The sequence below is a fragment of the Pteropus medius genome, unplaced genomic scaffold (genome assembly GCF_902729225.1).
Source record: "Pteropus medius unplaced genomic scaffold, Ma_sr-lr_union100, whole genome shotgun sequence".
In the NCBI taxonomy this organism is placed as follows: Eukaryota; Metazoa; Chordata; class Mammalia; order Chiroptera; family Pteropodidae; genus Pteropus; species Pteropus medius.
The window spans coordinates 3030801-3040206 of NW_024346771.1; the positions used below are offsets into that span (position 1 = coordinate 3030801).

A 9406-nucleotide genomic window follows, 5' to 3' on the forward strand; every position below is an offset into this window, starting at 1 on the left:
GTTTATGGCAAAATCAATTATAACAGAAAAATATGAGCTGCAATATTACAATGGTGGTATTGTTACCTCCATATAATAGAATATAATACAATTTATTAAATGATATTTTCATATGATATTCAGTGTAGTTCCTAAAGCATGAATCATTTTAAGGCACTATCTAATACTGCATATAAAATACATTTATGTATATCTATGTACACAAATATGCATGTGTGTATGTACATATTTTTTTCAAAATGTTAACCAAAGCTGTTGATTGATTTCTGTTGTGTATAGGTTTCATATGATTTCAAATCCACTTGTTTATGACTTAAGTAAAGTTGTTTTAATCCATTTCTTTATGATAAAGATGAGAAAATGTTGCCTTAATATAAGAATATCCGGTGCCAGGATGTCATCATTCTAAATCTATTGTTTTCCATTAGCCTTCAGAAAAGAAGCTGCTAAGGGGCCTTGCTGGAGGCTTATTGATAGGAACATGAGAACTTGTGGAGAAGCAACTATGGCAAGAGGATATTTACACTATAAATACTGATAGTTAGTGAGGTTTGGGTCAGTTGACTCTACACTAACCTAAAAACTCTCTAAAGACTCTTGGGCATTTTGTCTTGTCCTGACAAAGCACTCCTCCTAGACTGTGGTAATAAACCCTAGTGGCCCTTGAAAGAGACCAGCCCACTACCAACACTGGCATATTCATTCTCTAGAAATATGCTCTAGCAACAGGACTTTTTACTTCTGTGCTGGCAACTGGTAATCAAATCTTTGGTTGGTCACTGGCTTTCCCAATTAATCTGTCATTTGTTTAGATTGTATTATTTCTTTAATTTGACTTATTAAGAGGTATTAGCTTGATACAACTGACGCATGAAATTCCCACAGTGAACCTGGCAAAGACAACTCAGTCTGAGTACAATTTTGCTATCTCCCACAAAACAAGAACAAAACAGCTTATTTTATTTTCTTGCTATATTTCTTTATTTTATTTTCATTTTCGAGAGGACAATAAGAATGTATTATGTTGAATATTTCATTATTTAACATTTTTCAAAGACTTGTTAGGAATGACAGGTTCTGGTGACTCATTAAGTGATATAAATTTGACATATTTTAAAATAAATCTGCCACTATACAGGCTGCTCAATAAATGCTAAAATATATGCAGGTCTCTAAAATATACATCTGCTCCTAAGGTGATATGACTTGAAAGCAGCATGTGGGTATAGGTGTTTAATAATTTCAATAGAGAGTTATCAAATACATACTTATAGTAGCTCATATGACTCAAATTGTTATTTGTTTTCTAAGAATAGAGTAAATTAAGAATGTAGAATTTTTGAATAAAGTATTCTAAGATACAATAGATTATTTTTATTTAAATAATAGTATTTGATCATTATTAATCGTTTTTTTAATTTAGATAACATAGAAGTATAACAAAAATTTGGAAAACTTATAAAAGCTGTAAATACAAGAAAGATATAATAACTACTGTTATTTCTGTATATTCCCTTAGAATTGACTTTAGAAACATACTTTAATCAGTTTTATTAAAGTGAATTTATGTAAATAAAATTCATCGAATATGTGTAGAATTTGATGAATTTTAAAAAAATGCAGTCATATAAGCACCACCACAATAAAGCTATAGAATATTTACCTCATCCTAATTCTGATTCTGATGGAATTATATGGTATGTAGATTTTTGTATCTGTTTCTTTTATTTAGCATAATGCTTTTATGAACTATTTATGTTGTTTACATTCATAGTTTATTCATTTTTATTAATAAGCAATATCCCATCTTTTGGATAGTCCACAATTTGTTTCCCCATCTACCTATAGATGGGCAAGTTAGTCCTTTCTAGTTTTTTGTATGTTATTAGGATGAATTCTATAAACAACCTACTGTAATCTTTTCTTTGAACATGTTTCATTTTTCTTAGATAAAGGCCTAGGAGCAGGATTTTTAGGTGATATGATAAGTATATATTTGACTTCATATAAACTACCAAATTGTCTTTCAAAGTGGTTGTACCATTTTGCATTTCTTCTGGCAATGTATAAGAGTCTTAGCTCCTCCACATCCTTATCAACAATTAACATTTTCAGTCTTTTTTATTTTTCACCATTTTAGTGAGTGTGAAATGGTATCTTATCAGATTTTTGATTTATCTCTTCCTAATAATTATTGACATTGAATTAGTTCTATGTGCTTATATCTACTCATTAGCCACTTACATATCTATTTTGTGAAATGTCAGTTCCAATCACTTGTTTATTTAGAAAAATTGATTTTCTTCTCTACTTATTGAGTTGCTAAAGTTCTTTACCAGATACATTTTTTGGAAATATATTCTCTCTGTTAATGACATGCTTTTTTATCTTCTTAATAATGTATTTTGAAAAGAAAATGCTTTAAATTTTAATGAAGTTTAATTTAACAATTATCAAATTATCAATATTTATTTTTTAAAGTTTTGTGTTCTATCTAAGAAATCTCTTAATATCTTGGTCACAAAGATTTCTCCTATTATTTCCTCCTCATTTATATGGGCTATCTAATTCCAATACTACATAATTTTAATAATGTGAGAATGAGTCATTTACAGGTAGTTGAGGAAGAGCAGTATATGCATGGCAGGAAAATTCTTGCTAGGCAACTCAGAAACAATGCGATGCAGGAGTTGTTTAGCTAGCAGTCCCCTGCCTGAAGTCTTCTTATTTACCATACTCAATTCAAATTAGGCTATTAAGACTAAACAAACATTCTAAGTTTTCCTTCCTGAAGCAAGTTGTTTTGTCTGAATCACATGACAGGAAAGGGGAGAGGGTCAAAGCTTCTTTCTGAATCTTCTGTTTCTTAATAACCAACTTAAAATGAATATCACAAAAAAGCAATTTCAGAGCGGCAAAAGTTTGGTCCCCTTCAATAGCTTTATGCTTTGTATTTCTTCCTACTTTTGTATTGCACAGACTAGAACCTAAAAGACAATGTTAAATAAATGTGGTGACAGTATACAATATTGTATTGTTCCCAATCTTAGAGAAAAATCTTTCAGTCTTTCACCATTAAGTATCATATTAACAATAAGTGTACTGTAGATGTCTTTTATTGTGTTAAGGAAGTTCCCTTTATCACCACTTTTTTTTAAATTCTAAATGTGTTGAATTTTGTCACATCTATTTTGTTAATAATCTAGTTTTTATTTTATATTGTTAATCTTGTCAAGCTAAAAAAATAATTTTCTTCTTACTTTCTAGGTTTCTCTAGCTATGCTTAATAACCAAATTAACAGGCACAGATTAACAGAAGAGAATCAAATTTTAATATATGCACACAGGGAATTCACATAAGCATGAAAATTCCCAAAGGCAGTGCAGGAAAATGGGGTACATATGACATTTTGACAAAGAAGAAAAGGGGAGAAGTGAGTCATAGATTTTAAAATTGAGAATGGGTGATTCATGGGTAATTCAGGAAGAGTGAAAAACACATGTAGGCAAATTTCTACCAGGCAACCCAGAAATAATGAGATCCAGTGGGTGATGTAACCACCAGGCACCGCCTGGAGCCTGCTGATCTACCATACCCAATTCAAAATAGGCCAAGGCAAATATCTTAAGATTTCCTTCCTGAAGAAGTCCTTTCTATCTGAATCTTTAAGACAGAAAAAGGTGAAAAGACAAAGGTCCTTGCTGAGTCTGTTTCTTAATACTAGCTTAAAATCAATATCCCAAAAGCACAAATTTGGGGGTGGCAAAACTTTGGTTCCCTTCGATATGAGTTCTCTCTCTTTCTCTCTCTTTTTTTTTTTAGGAATATCTGAAATTTTTATTTTGTTCAAAAAGCAGTAGTTCAAAGATTTTTTTTTATATTATGGTGACATTGGTTAACAAAATCTGATTAGTTTCAGCTGTACATTTTAACAGTAAGGCATATATATAGTTACACTGTGTATTCACCTCCTATAGTTAGATTTCTTTCTGTCGCCACATATTTGACCCCTTTTACCCCATCTACCTACCCCCAAAACCCCTACCCTCTGGTAACCACTAGTCTATTGTTTATGTACATGAATTTCTGTTTGTTTGTCCTATTCATTTGTTGCTTTTAGGTTTATATCCACATATAAGTGATACTATGTGATTTTCAACTTTTTTTTTGTCTGGTTTATTTCACTTAGCATGATTATCTCAAGGTCCATCCATGTGTTGCAGTATTTCATCTCTTCTTATGGCTGAGTAATATTCCATTATATATATGTACCACATCTTCTTTATCCAGTCTTGTATTGTAGGCATTTTGAATGCTTCCATGCCCTGGCCACCATGAATAATGCTGCTATGAACATCAGTGTGCTAATCATTACTGAAGTAAAAGAATTGGGAGAAATTATAGCATTAATCGTCAGATTCTTTATGGAAGTAAAATTCTCTTCTAGCACTGTGAACCCAATTTTTAATTTGCTCCTTTGTTGGATTTGTCAGAGCTGTCTTCAACTGTATGGGCCTATGTTCTGCCTTTGAAGTATGCAGTCTGAAGCTTTCTCTATCAGCAAACTGGCTAATTATAACATCTCCTCCAAGCCTGGATATATGGCAGGATGCAGCAGTTTTACTTGGAGCTCATAGTAATTAAAATGTTCTATTAAAGTCTACGGCCATGCTACCCTGAACAAGCCCTATCCCGTCTGATCTCAGAAGCTAAGCAGGATCGGGCCTGGTTAGTACTTGGATGGGAGACCACCTGGGAAGACCAGGTGCTGTAGGCATAAAAAATAAAAAAGAAAAATAAAAAGGATTGTAAAATGACAAGGTCCTTGCAATCTGTGAGGTCAACCAAGGGTTGCTTTGTTTAAAAAAAAGTTAAAAATAAATAAAATATAAAATGTTCTATTGTGAATGTTATGGCGCGAATGATTCTGAGACCCACGGAGCCAACTGAGATTAATTATGAGCCTTTATTAGCCAGTCGGCGACTGACTCTCTACCACGCAGGGCTAGAGGAGATCAGCCCCGAGCTTTCAGAACAGGCAGCTGATAAAGCTCAAGACCATATCCTGGTGGTCTCCTGAACAAGCCAACAGATTACAGAAGTGGAAATTGGCTTTTAGCATATCTTTGCCCGGAACAACACCCTTAATTAACAAGTAAATGGATTACAGAAGCAGACATTGGCCATCTACATATGTTATACAATACACTTCCTAAACCACATACAAGCAAGTAGGACAACTTCTGATATCTAAAGATATTTCTTCCCTGTAGCTGACTTAGCTAGTTTGCTCGCTTGAAAATTTTCCACCCTTAACAGTGAACAAAGGGGAAAATACAAATAGTGCTCTGGAAAATAAAATTTTTTTTTTTTCTTACAGGGAGGTAGGATTTTATTGTCTTGGAAAACCACTCTTTGAGAGAGGGAGTGTGCTCAACAAGAATCTTGGGGCCTCTGATGATGAAGACATGGCATGAATATAATGAACATAATGCCTATTAAGCCATAACTCTCATGATTCATGCTGGGACCATTTTTGTGATTAGAACAAAGAATACAGAACCAAAGTCACATGAAAATAACTAGAGTTCCTTTCATTTGCATGTCTAGAATATCATGAGAAGTCACAAAATATAATATTTCTTAAAACTCTCCATTTTTTTCTTTTCTATTTGGTACCTTTAAATGCTGACGTGGCTTCTGGTGATTTTTACTCAAAACCTCACCAAAAAAAAAAACCACAAAAACCCTTACTTATTAAATGTATCCCTTCCCTAAAAATTAATGCTCTCTAGAATTCCTGTCTAAAGCAAGAGAATATAGAATACAGACTAATGGAAAACTACAGCCTGGAGTCAGAATGTCCATGCTAAAATCGTGATTTAGTCACTTAGTAGTTTGGTGAATGATTGTGATTTCCTTATCTTCAAACCAGGATAGTAATATCAGCACACAACAATGGTCTGCTGTAATGATTAATGAAAAAGAGCTAAAACAGAGTTTGACATAGAGTACATCTTAAGAAGCATCGAATTGTATGTACCTTTTCTTCTTTCCTTCTGACTTGTGGACAAATTCTGGCAAGGAGATGGGGGAGGGAAGCAAGACAAAGATAGGGATTAACACTGAGAACCTGTATAAAATATTAATATTAATATCTTCACAAAATATGTATATAGAAGCCCATGGAGAAAAAAAATATGGATGAATTTTAAAAATGGAAGAGTTCTTGAAAGAAAAAGAGCTTTCTCTTTACTGATATTTTCGCTCTGGGATTATGGTTGGCATGGAGAGGCACATCACTATAAAATTCTTCATCATCAATCATGTCCATGTCACATATCTCACTTTTTGTTAAAATTTACATCACTTTCCAAAATACTATATTGGATTGAAAGTAAGCAATAAAGAATGCTTCAAATTTTTGCATCAAGTGCTACATGTACAATATATTGCTCTCTTCCCTCCCATCAAATATAACTGAATCATCCACTGTGATGGAATCTCTGACCCAAAGATTATATAACTTTATTAATGCACAAAATAATATTTCTAAAGTCACATGAATCTGGGCACAAGGGTTAATATACCTGTGTTAAATTTCAATGTTTTCATATCCAATTTTAAAATAGTGTACTAACACCTTGGATAGGGAGATTTTTAGTTTCTGCTTCCAATTTGCACTAATAATTGATGGCTCATTAGCAACTCTGTGGGAACATCACAAAATACACATTCAGGAGAAAAACAACTAGATGTGACAGGGAGAATAAAGTCTATGCCAATCAGATTGAAATCTATTACATTCCAAATGAGAAGTTAGAAAACATTTTGAGTTATGCATTAGCATAAGCAAAAAGAATCTCATAAATTATGCTTGCTAATGACATTCATAATTTTGCAAAATCATAAAATAAACAAATGCTTCATTTTTTTCTTATGCTCTGTCCAGAATTTTATTTCTCTTAAAATACACTTGTTCAAATGCCACTGCCAGTTTGATTGGGAATGCGTTACTTGATCATGATTTTAGACTATTAGATACTATGATAAAAAGTAATAATAAATGAAATGTACTTTTCTTTAGATATTTGAGAAATAAGTTTTACCATTTTGGTAAGCTTGTTTCAAGGAAGCATAAGAACATGTTAGAAAACAATTTTGAGACATCTATTTTTTAAAGGAATGACATATGAGAATATTATTGTGACAGTATCTGAAACTAACTTGAAAGGTGTTAGGTAGCCAGCAATGCTGTAGTCAAATTCCTTTACTCAATTATGCATGTGAACAAATTACTTTCTGCTTGTGAGGAATTCCAATTACCAGGCAGTGATTGCTCTGAGTAGAATATGTTATCACAACAGAATTTAAAAGTTGGGAGGGCAAGCAGTGTGGAAATATTCATTTAATGAAAAATAAATTGACATCTTATTTTGCGATACACTGCTCTTTTAACTCCCTTTGCCATAACAATAGTTTTAGTGATAAAATTAAAGAATAGCAAGTAAAATGTATTTTAAAATGTGAAAGAAAATAGGCCCTTTCTTATTGTTTGATTATGTGAGCATGAAATTGTGGCTTACTCCCAAGTTCATCTAAATCCATGAATAAAATATGTAAGGGTTATCTGAAATGTTCTGATATTCACACAAAGGAAATTCCTCTGTGTTGTCAAGGCATATGCTAAATAAAGTGTAGACAAAAGATTGAACTTGCAAGGTTTTCTGTTGATTGGCCTCCCCCTCCAGCCTTTCTCCTAAAGCGCCCCTTCCACATACTCACAATTTAACCATGCTACAGAAATTACACTTCTTCAAGTGTCATCTATGCCTGGGTTATTGGCATTGCATTTTCTTGGGCTGCTTAATCTACCTAAATATCTACTGTCCAGGTCAACTGATGTTTACATTTCTTCTTCAACTGATTTATTCCAAGCCGTCATTCCAGACTCAACTTATGTATTGCACCCTCCAAAAGTAGTTTCATGGACCACGGCCTTCTCTTATAGAAGATAAATCATCCTCAGTGCATCTGCTTTCTGATTTAGTACCTATCACTCTATATTGTAATTGTCTCTTTAGTCATTTATTTCTCCCATGAGATGGAAGTCTATGAGGGGATTATGTTTTACATCTTGATATCCCTTTTAAAACCCATAAATAAGAGACTGATACACAACTTCCATCTCCTCCTTCCACTTTGAGAATTTCATATATTTCCATGACTTTAGTATCCATCTGTTTACTGAAAACTCTCCAATCTAAATATCCCAGCTACAGTTCTCTCCTGAGTTATAGACTTAAATAACCAAAGTATATACTAGAAATTTCCATTTGGTTATATCATAAGCTCCTTAAAATCAACAAGCCCAAGAGAACCCATCTTTCTTTCTAAAATCCAAACTGAACTCTTTTCCAATGTCTCTGTCTCAGTAAATATTACCACAATCTAGGGAGAAAAGCAAAATGAATAAATGACTGGGTTATAAAGGAACCAGGTATTCAAACTTTGCTATTTATACTAACTGTATAATCATGGATAATATTTATACCTTTCTTTTTTTTTCAGCTTTATTGAAATATAATAGATAATTAGTTGCTTGTATTTACATTGTGCAATTCAATGAGGTTTTTTTTTCAATTATAGTTGGCATCCAATAATATATCAGTTTCAGTTGTATAGCATAGTGATCAGAGATCCACATAACTCACATAGTGATCACCCCACTAAATCTAGTACCCCTCTTTCCCTTACATATTTATTATAACATTATTAACCATCTTCCCCTTGCTACACTCTAGATCTCCATATCTATTCTGCAACTATCCATTTGTACTTCTTAATCCCTTTGTCTTTTTTCGCCATCCCCTCCAACACCCCTCCAATCTAGTAGCCCTCAAAATTCTCTATATCTTTAAGTTTATTTGCACTTTTGTTGTTGTTATTTTATTCTTTAGATTCCACATGTCCATAAAATCATATGATATTTGTTTTTCTCTATCCGACCCATTTAATTCTACACAATATCCTCTAGGTCCATCAAAGCAATATCTTTTCCCATCCCATTCCTTTTAGTCTGTGTGTGTCTTTTCATCTGAAGTAAGTCTCTTGTAGGCAGCATATGTAGAGGTCTTGTTTTCTTATCCATTCAGCCACTCTATCTTTGGATTGGAGCACTTAATTCTTTTCCATCTGAAGTACTTGTTGATAGGAATGTAGTTATTAACATTGTTTGTTCATTTTTTTGATACATTTTTTTTTTCTTCTTAAAGAAGCCCCTCCAAGATTTCCTGTAATATTGGCTTGATGTTGATAAATTTCTTTAGCTTTTTTTTTTGTCTGAGAAGCTCTTCATTTGTCCTTTGACTCTAAATGATAGCTTTGCTGGATAAAGTATTCTTG

At 32.9% G+C, this 9406-nt stretch overlaps 1 pseudogene; it reads left to right on the top strand.

The window, feature by feature from the left end:
• Nucleotides 1-4659: 4659 nt before the first annotated feature.
• On the top strand, nucleotides 4660-4778 carry LOC120613906 (uncharacterized; annotated as a pseudogene).
• The last annotated feature ends 4628 nt before the right edge of the window (nucleotides 4779-9406 follow it).